The sequence below is a fragment of the Arachis ipaensis genome, chromosome B01 (genome assembly GCF_000816755.2).
Source record: "Arachis ipaensis cultivar K30076 chromosome B01, Araip1.1, whole genome shotgun sequence".
Lineage (NCBI taxonomy): Eukaryota > Viridiplantae > Streptophyta > Magnoliopsida > Fabales > Fabaceae > Arachis > Arachis ipaensis.
Window position 1 is genome coordinate 14,113,295 of NC_029785.2, and position 13,990 is coordinate 14,127,284.

A 13,990-nucleotide genomic window follows, 5' to 3' on the forward strand; every position below is an offset into this window, starting at 1 on the left:
CTACCGGGCTAGGAGTAACGGTGCCTATCCTACCTCTATCTTACCCGCGATCGCGTCCACGAGTCGACATCTGGTTCTTATACACACTAAACAAGTGATATTAAGTTGATTAGTCTCAATATCGCAGGTTTAATGCTTTAAGTTCCAAATGCATGCTCACAAACGTTTATGCCATATATATCAATCAAATATCCTAATAGCACATAAACACATATACAGAGAATGCACAGAAGTACAATCAGTCCATCTTTCAGATTCTATAGGAACGAACTGCTCTGATACCATAATGTAACACCCTACCACACTAAGCGTTACGCTTAAGTCGTAAAACAGAGGTGGTGTGGTATTACGATCTCTAAAATAAAATGAGTACATATAATAGCAGAAGAATTATAATATTCTAGGAGCCTTGAAGAATAGAGAAAACAAAAATCGCGAAATAAAAGCGCAACGCTCAAGCAACGAGTTAACTTGCGTGCTAAGGAAACCATAACTATTGAACATATGATAACAGAAGTAGGAATAGAGTGCCAAAGATACAAAATAACAAGCTCCTAACTCAGCCTGCGAAGTCAAGACTGGCCAGAGAATATTTACACATATAGACATACATATCCAAAACCCAAAAGTACATATACACAATCCTGCCTCTCCATCAACCTCTAAGAGGATAAAAAAGAACAAGTTATGCGGAGAGAAAGCTAAGTACATATATATATACAACACAGCATAACAAAATAACCCAGTAACCACTTCACTTCAAGAGTCCAGACGTCTAACGAGAAGCCTCTCGACCTGCATCTGAAAAACAATAACATAGTATGGAATGAGAACTGGAGGTTCTCAGTATGGTAAATGTGCCACACACATAATATATAAGGTTATGGGAATGCCAGAGGCAAACCTAGAACGCCGACACTCAGATTATAGAGCTTAAAGTATTAAACAGAAGCCATAAAAGGTGGTTTACTAAGGATATTTAAACCTAACTTAACTTAACCTTAAATCTAAGTACCATACTGCCATTCCTCCATAACTCCAGTTCCATCATGTATTTTCACAGACAAATAGACAGATAAAGGCAAACACAAGAAGGTTACAAATACTGCAGGTAACAAATACACATTTAACATGGCAAGTACATTTAGGCACACCCAATTAAAGCACAAGCGAGTAATTCAAATAATATGCATATGATGCATGCCTATCCTATGGCTGATGAGGCTCATCTGTCGGTTATCCAGCCAACCCGACAAGTCTGAATTGTCCTTAGACTGTCCCTCGACGTGCATCCCCAAGAGTCTATGCATAGCTTTATCTCAAATAATCAATATTGCTCAATGGGGGTAACATTCCCGGGAATTTATATAGTGCCCGGTCACACTTACGTCGTAAGGTCAACAGAGTATCGAGTTTTCAACCTGGTACACGTGGTGGCAAGCCACAACACTTAATCCAGGGAAACCTCGTATCTCAGATCATTCAAATTCATAAGCCATATAAATAATTCAATTATAATTCATCAACATCCACATCATTTTCAATCACATCTCATTCATCATCATACATCAATCATATTCAATCCTTATCCTTCATTATCACACCTCCCATTCCGTCCATCAATAGTTCCAATTCAAAACATAATTCATTCTTTTCTAAATAAATCAAACTTAAAACATGCTCATTTTCTTAATAACTCAAAATCAAACCATATAACCTTTAAATCTAAATCTTTTTAAATAATCATATAAACAAAATCTCTAATTTTTATAAAATTTCGGCAGCATCTCCTCTAAAACTCGGACTTTGCCACCCTTTTCGGGTCCAAACCTGCATTCTTTCCAATTCAACATACCCTTCCTCATCATCATAACAATCACCACAATAAATCTACCTCAAATCAACAATTATACTCATACAATATTCAAATCCAATGACCAAAATTCAACTAAAAATCATAGTTCACAAATCCTAGGCTTTTAACACAAAATACCTCATTTTTCATTCAAATTATTTTCAAACCTATTACCACCAATCCAAATTGCCAACAATAATCCTCAACAAGCTCCATGTCTTTCCATCAATCATCATTCAACCAAACCAAAATATAGCCATATAATCAACAATTCAATCACATATCCTTTCAAAGATCCAACTAGCAACCAATATTATCTTACAAACAAATCACCAAACCAAACCAAGCATATTCATCAACCCATTACTAAACATTAAAATACACCTGCATTCTAACTTATCCTATGGTCATCTAGCCTAAGTTTTCACAGAACATTATATATTAAATGCAAGAAACCTAAACCATACCTTGGCCGATTCCCACATAACGATTAAGGCACTTTAATTATAATAAACACAGCCCTTCCAAAACAAACACAGCCCTTCCAGAATTCAATAAACACTAGGCTCAGCTTCCTCCAAGTTCCAATATCCACAATTCCAAGCTCCAATTATTTATTCATAACCTAATACATATTCATAACACATATATATCCAATTTAATACTCAAAGCTCAAATTCAATGAAAATAAAATAGAATTATCATATCCTCACCTTACCCAAGCTTCACATAAGCAAGAGTGAACGTTTTCCTCAAGCTAATTGGATCCTAAAACATCAAAAATCAAAGAAATTCAATACCCCTTCTCAAAACTCGAAAATTGGGGAAAAGAGTGGCTGAGAATATTTAAGGGCTTACTTATAAAATTGTTCCGTTAGAAATGTAAAGCTCGACGCGGTGGACGCGTGGCCGCAAACGGTGCGGCGATCGGAACTCGGATCGAAAAGTTACGGCGCCTTGAATTTGGAACGAGGGTTCGGACCCTTTTCTTCTTCTCCCTGGATGCAAGCTTTCAGTGTCACGTTGCTGAAATGAGGGAGATGCAATGCATGTGTTCATTTAATAGGTCGGTCCGGTTGGACCGATGGTCCGGTTTGGATCCGGTTCAACCGGTTCGGTCCATTCGGTCCAATTTTAGACCGATTTTCTCAAAATTAGTGTCAAAATTCTCGTTTCGATGAGCTCTATCCTAATTTGATATAATATTCACATTTCTAATCCTTCTTATTAAAAACTAATTTATTGAATAATTATCTACTAATTTAACCGGGGTTTATAACATAATCCATTATACAAATTCAAATTCGAAACACCTCTGTCTACAATTTAGATATTATCAATTCAATTCAATTCAATTCATATTCAGAACACCTCCATCCATTCAATTCAATTCAAATAAAATTAGCAATTGCATTCCATTGTATTCGATTCAAAATTGAATAATCCAAACCTCATCAAATTGATTCATTTCGAAAGAATAATCCAAATTGCTCTCATTCAACTGATTTGAAGTTGATTCATTCATTGCTTCAATTCAGAAGTCCAGATCGAAGAAGAAAATGAAGAAGAAGAAGAATGATTAAGCTTATTACGTTGAAGTCAATCCAGATCCATAACGAAGAACGCGAGTAGAGAAGAAGAAGAACAAGAAAGAAAATGCAAGCAGATGAGAACGACGAAGCCTATACAACACGAGGAAAAGAAGAAGAAGAAGAAAACGTAAGCAGAGAAGAAGGTTTAGGTTGCAGCAGAAGGTTTACATTGAGTAAAGAACAGGGTTTAGGCTGCAGCAGATGGTTTACGTTGAGCAAAGGTCATAGAAGGTTTACGTTATATGTAATGCGTGAATCACAAACGATTTGGAGATTGGAGGAGGCGTCTATAGCAAAAAAGAATTGGATAACATCCATGTATTTTTTACATGGATGTGGAGCATTATTGATTTAATAATTATCTGCATGGATACATGTTCCTTAAGCATTGACATGTATTCATGGCTAGCCCTTGGTCATCAAACTCCATTCCTCTACCTATGTAACAAGTTAGCCAAAAGAGGCCACATAATCACATTATTTGCGCCCAAAACAGCACAATCCAAGTTAGTCCATTTCAATCTTTATCCAAATCTCATCAAATTCGTCGCCGTCGCGGTTCCCCACGTGGACAACCTTCCACCGAACGCAGAAACCACTTCAGACGTTCCTTACCCTCTGCACCCACTCATCATGACAGCAATGGACTTAACCCAAGGTGACATAGAAAGTGTATGTATAATACCCACACTTAATTGGCCCTAGGATCACTCACTCATATAAATGACGTTATCATATTTTTCATCTCTTAAACTCACTAACACTTATAATAATAAGGAGAGAATTTTTCGAAACAAACACTAAGTATTTTGGTTCATAGAGAGATCGATAACAACATACATATGAAGCTTTTATATAAGCAATGCTTCCTACTAATATAATAATTTATGAATTACAACTCAATTTTGTAATGATCACTATTTTATGAGTTGGCTTCATGAATCTTCTTTCAACTTGTATTCATGTAGTTTTCATAATCTTCTAATTTGCTTGACTTCCAATTTCAATTCAATTTGATTTTGAATTTTTTCAATATTGTAGAATGTTGTAGTTGTACTACTCTCTTGAATGTTCTTCAAAAATCTTCAAGCTTCCAACATCTTCTAGTAAATAGATGATTATTGTTTTCAACTCAAACTTTGTTTCTTCAATTCTTTAACCATGTTTCATGAAAGTTCTAATCCATGCAAGTTGATAGATAGCACAAGAAGTTTGTCAAATCTTGGTGATGAACCATGAACTTGTAACCACTTTGAATTCAAATTGAATTTTGCCTTTGACTTTTCTAAACTTTTGTTACTTGCATACCACTTGATTTAATTTTCTAACATTGCCTCCCTTAAATCAAGCTGTAGAGTTTATCATTCCAAGCATCCTCTTCAATTTGTAAAATGACTCGGTCTTCAGCGGTTTTGTAAAGATATCTGCAACTTGGTCTTCAGTGGGACAGTACACAATAAAAACTTCTTTCTCATTTACCAATTCTCTAATTTTATGAACCCGAATATCAATATGCTTTGTTCTTCCATGAAATACTGGATTTTTGCAAAGTGCAATAGCTGACTTGTTATCACAAAATATTGTTGTTGGAGTACTTTGTTTCTCATTCAATTCCTCAAGAATTCTTCTTAGCCAAATTGCTTGCGTTGCACAATTTGCTGCTGCTATATATTCTGCTTCTGCTGTAGAGAGTGCTACTACTGGTCGCTTCTTTGATGACCATGAAATTGCACCAGAATCAAGATAAAATACAAATCCTGAAGTACTTTTTCTTGTTTCTATATCTCCAGCCTAATCACTGTCAGTGTAACTGACAAGATTCACTTCATTAGTATTTTCATAATAAATACCATCATTTAAAGTACCTTTGATATATCGAAGAATCCTTTTTGCCGCTTGCAAATGGTTGGTACAAGGCTCCTCCATGAATCTGCTAAGCAAACTAACCCCAAACACAACATCTGGTCTAGTCGCAGTCAAGTACATTAGACTTCCAATCAAGCTTTTGTAGTATGTGGGATTTACTGCTCTTCATTTATCTTCTCTTAGTAACTTGAACTTTTCTTTGACTGGAGTAGGAACTGGCTTTGAATGTTCTATTTGAAATTTCTTCAAAATATCATTTGCATATTTCTTCTGAGAAATGAAAATACCATTATCTCTTTGAACCACTTCAATGCCAAGAAAGTAAGACATCAAGCCCATATCTGTCATTTCAAAGTGCTTTATCATAGCCTCCCTGAATTTTGCAATTATCTTCAAATTGTTCCCAATAAAGATCAAATCATCAACATAAAGACACACGATCAAGATATCTCCAAGTTCAACGAACTTGGTATAAAAAGTATGCTCAAACGGACATTTTCTGAAACCATTCTCAATGAAATAAGAATCAATCTTCTTGTACTATGCTCTTGGTGCTTGCTTTAACCCGTACAAAGCTTTCTTCAATTTGTAAGCTTTATCTTCTTTTCCAAGAACTCCATATCCTACAGGTTGCTCAACATATACTTCTTCTTCTAAAGTGCCATTTAGAAATGCAGACTTAACATCCATTTGGTGTATCTTCCACTTATTTTGAGACGAGAGTGAAATAATCATACGAATAGTGTCTAATCTAGCAGCAGGAGAAAATACTTCAAAATAACCGATACCTGGCTTTTGTTTGTATCCCTTAGCAACTAATCTTGCTTTGAAACGATCAACTTCACCACTGGGTTTGTACTTAGTCTTGTAAACCCACTTTACTCCAATCGGCTTCTTATCTGCTGGTAAATCTGTCAAATCCCATGTGTCATTCTTCTCAATGGCATAAATCTCCTCATCCATTGCTTTCTTCCAATTGTTATCTTTAGAGGCTTCTTCAAAGTTCAACGGCTCACAATCTGAAAATAGAGCAAAATTTATGATTTCTTCATCGGACGGATCGTTGTCATTGCCTACTTCATAATCTGCTAATCTAGCAGGTAGTCTCTGCTCTCTTTGAGATCTTCTAGATGATTCTGGTTGTTCGGTTGTGTCAGGTTGCCTTTCTTCTACTTTATCACATGTATTTGGAATTATAGTCAGCTGCTTTTCTGTCTTTGTGTTCTAGTCCCACTTGTCTTTCTCGTCAAACGTCACATCTCTGCTGATGATCACTTTCTTTGATTCTGGATTATACAACTTGTATGCTTTTGAGTCTATGCAATAGCCGATAAAGATACACTTTTTGCCTTTGTCATCTAACTTCTTCCTTAATTGATCTGGTATGTGGGCATAAGCTATACACCCAAAGACTCTGAAATGATGGATGAAAGGCCACTTTTCACTCCAAGCTTCCTCTGGAGTTTTATCACGAACACTCTTTGTTGGACACCTATTTAAAATATGAACTGCTGTTGCGACTGCTTCTACCCAAAATTCTTTAGGCATTTGTTTTGATTTGAGTATGCATCTAACAATATCCATTATGGTTCTATTCTTTCTTTCAGCAACTCTATTTTGTTGAGGAGTATATCTAGTTGTTAGTTGGTGTTGAATTCCGTGTTGTTTAAAGTAGTCTGAACATGCAAGATATTTTGTTCCTCTGTCTGTTCTAAGAATTTTGATTTTATAGCCACTTTGTTTTTTGACAAACACCTTGAATGTCTTAAAGACATCACATGCTTCTGATTTTTGCTTTAGAAAGTATACCCATGTATATCTACTAAGAGCATCAATAAAAGTGATAAAGTACCTACTACCACCGTTGCTTGAAATTTCTACAGAATAGAGATCTGAATGTACAATTTCAAGTAATCTTTTAGCTCTCTATGACTTTTCTGTAGGGAATGGGTCTCTGTGCTTCTTTCCCAGTTGACAAATCTCACAAACACAATTGGGAATATGAATCCGTGGTAGACCAGAAATAAGTCCTTTTCTTGACAGGTAGTTTAGGCCAGAAAAATGAAAATGCCCAAACCGCATATGCCACAACCAGTTATCATCAAGTATCATAGAACTCATGCAAGAGGGATTAACATCTTCTACTTTATCACATGTATTTGGAATTATAGTCAGCTGCTTTTCTGTCTTTGTGTTCTAGTCCCACTTGTCTTTCTCGTCAAACGTCACATCTCTGCTGATGATCACTTTCTTTGATTCTGGATTATACAACTTGTATGCTTTTGAGTCTATGCAATAGCCGATAAAGATACACTTTTTGCCTTTGTCATCTAACTTCTTCCTTAATTGATCTGGTATGTGGGCATAAGCTATACACCCAAAGACTCTGAAATGATGGATGAAAGGCCACTTTTCACTCCAAGCTTCCTCTGGAGTTTTATCACGAACCCTCTTTGTTGGACACCTATTTAAAATATGAACTGCTGTTGCGACTGCTTCTACCCAAAATTCTTTAGGCATTTGTCATTTGTTTTGTATGCATCTAACAATATCCATTATGGTTCTATTCTTTCTTTCAGCAACTCTATTTTGTTGAGGAGTATATCTAGTTGTTAGTTGGTGTTGAATTCCGTGTTGTTTAAAGTAGTCTGAACATGCAAGATATTTTGTTCCTCTGTCTGTTCTAAGAATTTTGATTTTATAGCCACTTTGTTTTTTGACAAACACCTTGAATGTCTTAAAGACATCACATGCTTCTGATTTTTGCTTTAGAAAGTATACCCATGTATATCTACTAAGAGCATCAATAAAAGTGATAAAGTACCTACTACCACCGTTGCTTGAAATTTCTACAGAATAGAGATCTGAATGTACAATTTCAAGTAATCTTTTAGCTCTCTATGACTTTTCTGTAGGGAATGGGTCTCTGTGCTTCTTTCCCAGTTGACAAATCTCACAAACACAATTGGGAATATGAATCCGTGGTAGACCAGAAATAAGTCCTTTTCTTGACAGGTAGTTTAGGCCAGAAAAATGAAAATGCCCAAACCGCATATGCCACAACCAGTTATCATCAAGTATCATAGAACTCATGCAAGAGGGATTAACATGTTGAATTTTTAATGGAAATATTCTGTTTGAAGTCATCTTTGCTTTATCTATGAATCTTCCATTGTTTTCAAACACAGTGCAACATCTACGATAAGTTATCATCTTATATCCCTTTTCAGATAATTGCCCCATACTCAGTAAATTGTATTCAAGCTCAGGAGCATAGAAAACATCAGAAATATAACTCAGAGAACCATCCTTCAATCTAATTGGTATGTGCCCTTTTCCTTCAATAGGGATCTTTGTACTATTACTGAACTTTAATAATAGTTTAACTGAATCATCTAATGAAGAAAATAACTCCTTTCTACCAGAAGCATTATCCAAGTACTATATATTTTCATCTCCAGCACATGAATTACTTGTAAAAAATAAAGTTTGAGTACCCGGATTATCATCAGTATTTTGATGCTGATTTTCTGCAACGTGTGCTTGATTGTTATTCACCATTTTAAATCTGCAATCTGCTGCTTTGTGTCCAAACTTTCCACAAATGAAAGCAATTGAAATTGGTTCTTTTTTGATAAAAATTGCCTTAACCTCTTCCTCGGTTGACAGGCCTGAAATTCGTTCCACCTCTTCCTTAATTAGGTGGTGTAAAATTATTGTAACTTCCTTGGTTGTAATTGCCACGACCTCTACCTCTGAAACTTCCTCTACTTCTACTTTGAAAATTAAAACCACGACCTCGTCCTTCTTGTGTATGACTTGATGCTGCAACATTGTTTAAATTCACTCAGCTTTTCAGGGCTTCCTCGGTTGATTTTTCTGATTTCTCCAGTATTCTACTGATGTGGCTTTTCATGGTTCCTTGCAACTCTGCAATCGTCATGGTATCCATATCGTGGGACTCTAGTATCGTAGTCACATGGTCATACTTTATCGGCATGGTGCGAAGAATTTTCTCCACCACTTTGCTATCGGGCATATCTTCTCCATAGACTCTCATTTTATTGACAAGATCTGTAACACGAATAAAATATTGCTCAACAGTTTCTGAGCTAGACATCTCGTACCTTCCATATTCTCTTCTCAAAGACTGTAACTTTGCTTTCTGAGCTTTATCTACGCCTTTGTATGACAGCTTCAACGTGTTCCATGCTTTCTTTGCACTTTTGGCATTTGCTATTTTGCCAAACATCGTATAATGTACTCCTTGATGAATTTGAGATAGCGCTAATTGATCTCTCCTTTGTTGGGCAGCATCTGCTCCTTCTTCCAAACCCGGTTCAATAAAATTTCGCAGGTTCTGGGCCTTCAAATGGGTAGACATCAAAGTCTCCCAATAACTATAATCAAGTTTCCCATCTAACTTGGGACCGGACCACACAATATTAAAAGTGTTTGCCATATCGACTCTTTGAATAAACAACTATATGAGAACTCTCTCACAACTCACAAACTCCCAAACACCAAGCGTTGGATTAACCAGCTCTGATACCAAAATGTAAGTATAATACCCACACTTAATTGGCCCTAGGATCACTCACTCATATAAATGACGCTATCATATTTTTCATCTCTCAAACTCACTAACACTCATAATAATAAGGAGAGAATTTTTTGAAACAAACACTAAGTATTTTGGTTCATCGAGAGATCGATAACAACATACATATGAAACTTTTATATAGACAATGCTTCCTACTAAAATAATAATTTACGAATCACAACTCAATTTTGTAATGACCACTATTTTATGAGTTGGCTTCATGAATCTTCTTTCAACTTGTATTCATGTAGTTTCCATAATCTTCTAATTTGCTTGACTTCCAATTTCAATTCAATTTGATTTTGAATTTCTTCAATGTTGTAGAATGTTGTAGCTGTACTACTCTCTTGAATGTTCTTCAAAAATCTTCAAGCTTCCAACATCTTTTAGTAAATAGATGATTATTGTTTTCAACTCAAACTTTATTTCTTCAATTCTTTAACCGTGTTTCATGAAAATTCTAATCCATGCAAGTTGATAAATAGCACAAGAAGTTTGTAGAATCTTGGTGATGAACCATAAACTTGTAACCACTTTGAATTCAAATTGAATTTTGTCTTTGACTTTTTTAAACTTTTGTTACTTGCATACCACTTGATTTAATTTTCTAACAGAAACTTATCTTTGCCAGCTTAAAGCTGATCTTGTTTTCTATGATTTCACTCATTGGATGCCATCATTGGCAACGCGTTTAGGACTCAAGGCCATTGACTTTTGTATTGTCAATTCTGCCATGATAGGGTACAGTGTTGTACCTTCAAGATTCTAAAAAGGGGACGACCAAACAATGAATGATCTCATGAAACCTCCTCTAAGGTACCCTAATTTATCTATCACATTTCACGTCCATGAGGCACGAGCGTACGCTAATAAGCGGAAACATGTGTTTGGGAGCAATGTTCTTTTCTATGATCGTATGTTCATTTAATTTCCATGAGTGAAGCCGATGCAATAGCATTCAGAACTTGCAGGGGAATTGAAGGGCCTCACCTTGATTTCGTAGAGGAACAGTTCAAGATGCTTGTGCTTCCTACAGGACCAGTGATACTAGAGAAACCAAACTCTGCATTGGATGAGAAATAGGCTTCTTGGCTTGGAGAATTCAAACAAGGCTCAGTGGTTTATTGTTGTCTTGGAAGTGAGTGCAGGTTGAGGCCAAACCTGTTTCAAGAATTGTTGTTGGGTCTTGAACTAGTTGGCATGCCTTTTCTTGTAGCTTTGAAACCCCCAATTGGGTTTGATTCAGTTGGAGACGCGCTACCAGAAGGGTTCGAAGAGAGGGTTAAAGGAAGAGGGATTGTGTATGGAGGGTGGATCCAGCATCAATTGATATTGGAACACCCTTCTGTTGGATGCTTCATTACACATTGCGGGTCAGGTTCTTTTTCAGAGGCATTGCTCAATGAGTGCCAGTTGGTGTTGCTTCCAAATGTTGGTGACCAGTTTCTGAATGCAAGACTAATGAGTAAGAATTTGCAAGTTGGTGTGGAAGTGGAGAAAGGGGAAGACGATGGATTGTACACTAAGGAAAGTGTGTGCAAAGCAGTTAGTATTGTAATGGATGATGAGAATGAGACAAGCAGAATAGTCAAAAGTAACCATGATAAGATTAAGGAGGTGTTGCTTAATAAAGATTAAGTCTACTTATATTGATGCTTTCTGTAAGAAGCTTCAAGAGATACTTTGAAGGTTTTTTCATCTTTCTTATTTTAATATGTATTTTGAGGTTCTAATGTGTTGTATTGTGAATGTGTGCTATAATGTAGGTGTAATATTGAGAATTTGATGTACACCAGATTAGTATCTGATTATCGTTTTATCTTAAATTTCTTCTAGCTTCTATTACTTTCTCTAATGATAATTACTTGAGTTAAATTACACACTTTTCTTCTTAACTTTTTATCATTACTGATACTCATTTAAGGAAAAATCATAATTAACAGTGAAGCTACTACAAAAGTTGATTCCGGTAGTATGTGCTCATTTTTTTCTTTAGCAAGTCTTGGGTTCAAAATTATACTCTTGAACAAAATTGACTTTTGTAAATGATATCCATATTTTGCAGTGAATCCAATATTTATCCAATATTTTATAGTAAAGTTGAAGCTAGTAAAATATACACCAATTAATTTACAGCTAATACTTAAATCAATATAAAGAACAACGAGAATGGAGGAAATCACAAACAGACTAAGAAGGTGAATGAATTTAATTTTCAACTTGTTGTATGATCCAAGTAATGTTAGAAGCAAGTGAACTCATAGTTTTTATCTTGATTCAGAAAGCTGGTACAGAATCGTAGTTTGTAAAATTCTGAGATAGAACATAAACAATACTCATAAATTATAAAGAAATATAAAAAACAATTATAGCTTCATTTGATGCCATTCCACAATCACTCAAACTTATTAAACCACTCTTCTACCTTAGCCCATGACAACAATAAAGACGTCTCACGGCCCACAAATTCAGCCCAACAAAATACATAAATTCAATTGTAATTTTAGTCTTTATCTTTATCTTATCTTTATTGTTGTCATGGGTTAAGGTGGAAGAGTGGTTTAATAAAAAATTTGAAGAATTCAAGGAGATTAGAACAGAGCATAACATAGTAAATTAGAAAAATAACATAGTTGAATGCCTGAATCATATGTTAATATTATGTGCTATAGCAGAGTAGATTCAAAACTTAACAAAGCAGATTAAAAGATAAGAAAGCAAATTCAAAGCAGATTTAAGCATGACAAACAAAGCAGTGAAAGCACAAGCACAAGAGAACAGATAGTAGAGGGAGAAGAGAGGAGACTTAATTATCTTTGTTTAAATGCATGGGGTTAATATGTTTTGTTTTTAACCCTTCATCACTTTGTTTAAATCATCTGAGGATGGAACAGCAGCACTTAATTATCTTTCCAATCTTGTGTTTGTGAATCCGTGAGACTCATTAGTCATAGTCACTTGTGCAAATTAATTAGATTTCAAAGCAAGGAAATAACAAAGATCAATTAGTGAGTGAGTGACGATAAGAATGAAACCACCAATTAATTTGCCCATGCATTATAATATAACATGATCAGTACAATTTTTTTCCTCAACTATACATAACAATATATTAAGAAGAACAATATCACTATAACAATGAGGCATATCTGTATTCTAACTTCATATTAATTTATAAATTTCGCTAAAGATAATACAGTATGCTTTGTCTTTATAGTACTTGTTTAGATGTCATTAAGTTGATAAATTTTTTTTTTTAGCGTATTTGGTAAATTTTCTAGTAATAAAAATAAAAACACTAAAAAAATAAAAAACATCTTTTTAAAAAGCTATAATTTATATTTTTTTAAAAGATCTTTTTTTCTTAAAAAAGATATTTTTCACATAATAAATAAGCAAAAAGTACTTTTATATTGTTATGCCCAAACATACTGTTATGCAGATTTTTAGTAAATCATGGTTGGTTCGATATCTAATATCTGGGTACGAAATCTACTCTTTTTTTTGTGAGTACCGGTTTTTAAACATGCACCAAAGATTTTGTTCTTGGATGAAAAGATAAAGAAAAACTTGAAAAGTAAAAAGAATTTAAACAACTTGAAATAAAAAACACAAGAAGTAAAGTAAATGACCTTTAAAATTAAAGAAAAGCAATAAAATATCTTCAACAGGGTCGAAGGACTTTGAATTCAAATACAATGCAGAAATGTTAAAAGAAGAAAAGAAAAGGTTTGCCAAAGGAAAGTAAATTGCAGAAAAGGTAATAAATTGCAAGAAACTTAAAAGAAATGTAAAGACATAGAAGGAATCTTACAGAAAATAAAACTCTTTGCAAACTCAGAAAGTCTCTAGGAATGTGAGTGTGCGAGAGTGTTTTCTGAAACCGAATTCTAACATTTGTTCCTTCCAAACTTTATCTATTTGTAGATTTTTTTTCAACCAATCAAATTTCATTATATGCTCCATATGTGAGAAATCTGAGCGTAACCATTCCCGCCACTTAATGATGGATAATCGTCTTCAACTAACTTGATTATTAACCCTATTATTACTTCAATTGCTTAATCTGTTTCG

At 34.8% G+C, this 13,990-nt stretch overlaps 1 pseudogene; it reads left to right on the forward strand.

The window, feature by feature from the left end:
* Positions 3,785-11,802, forward strand: LOC107616707 (annotated as a pseudogene).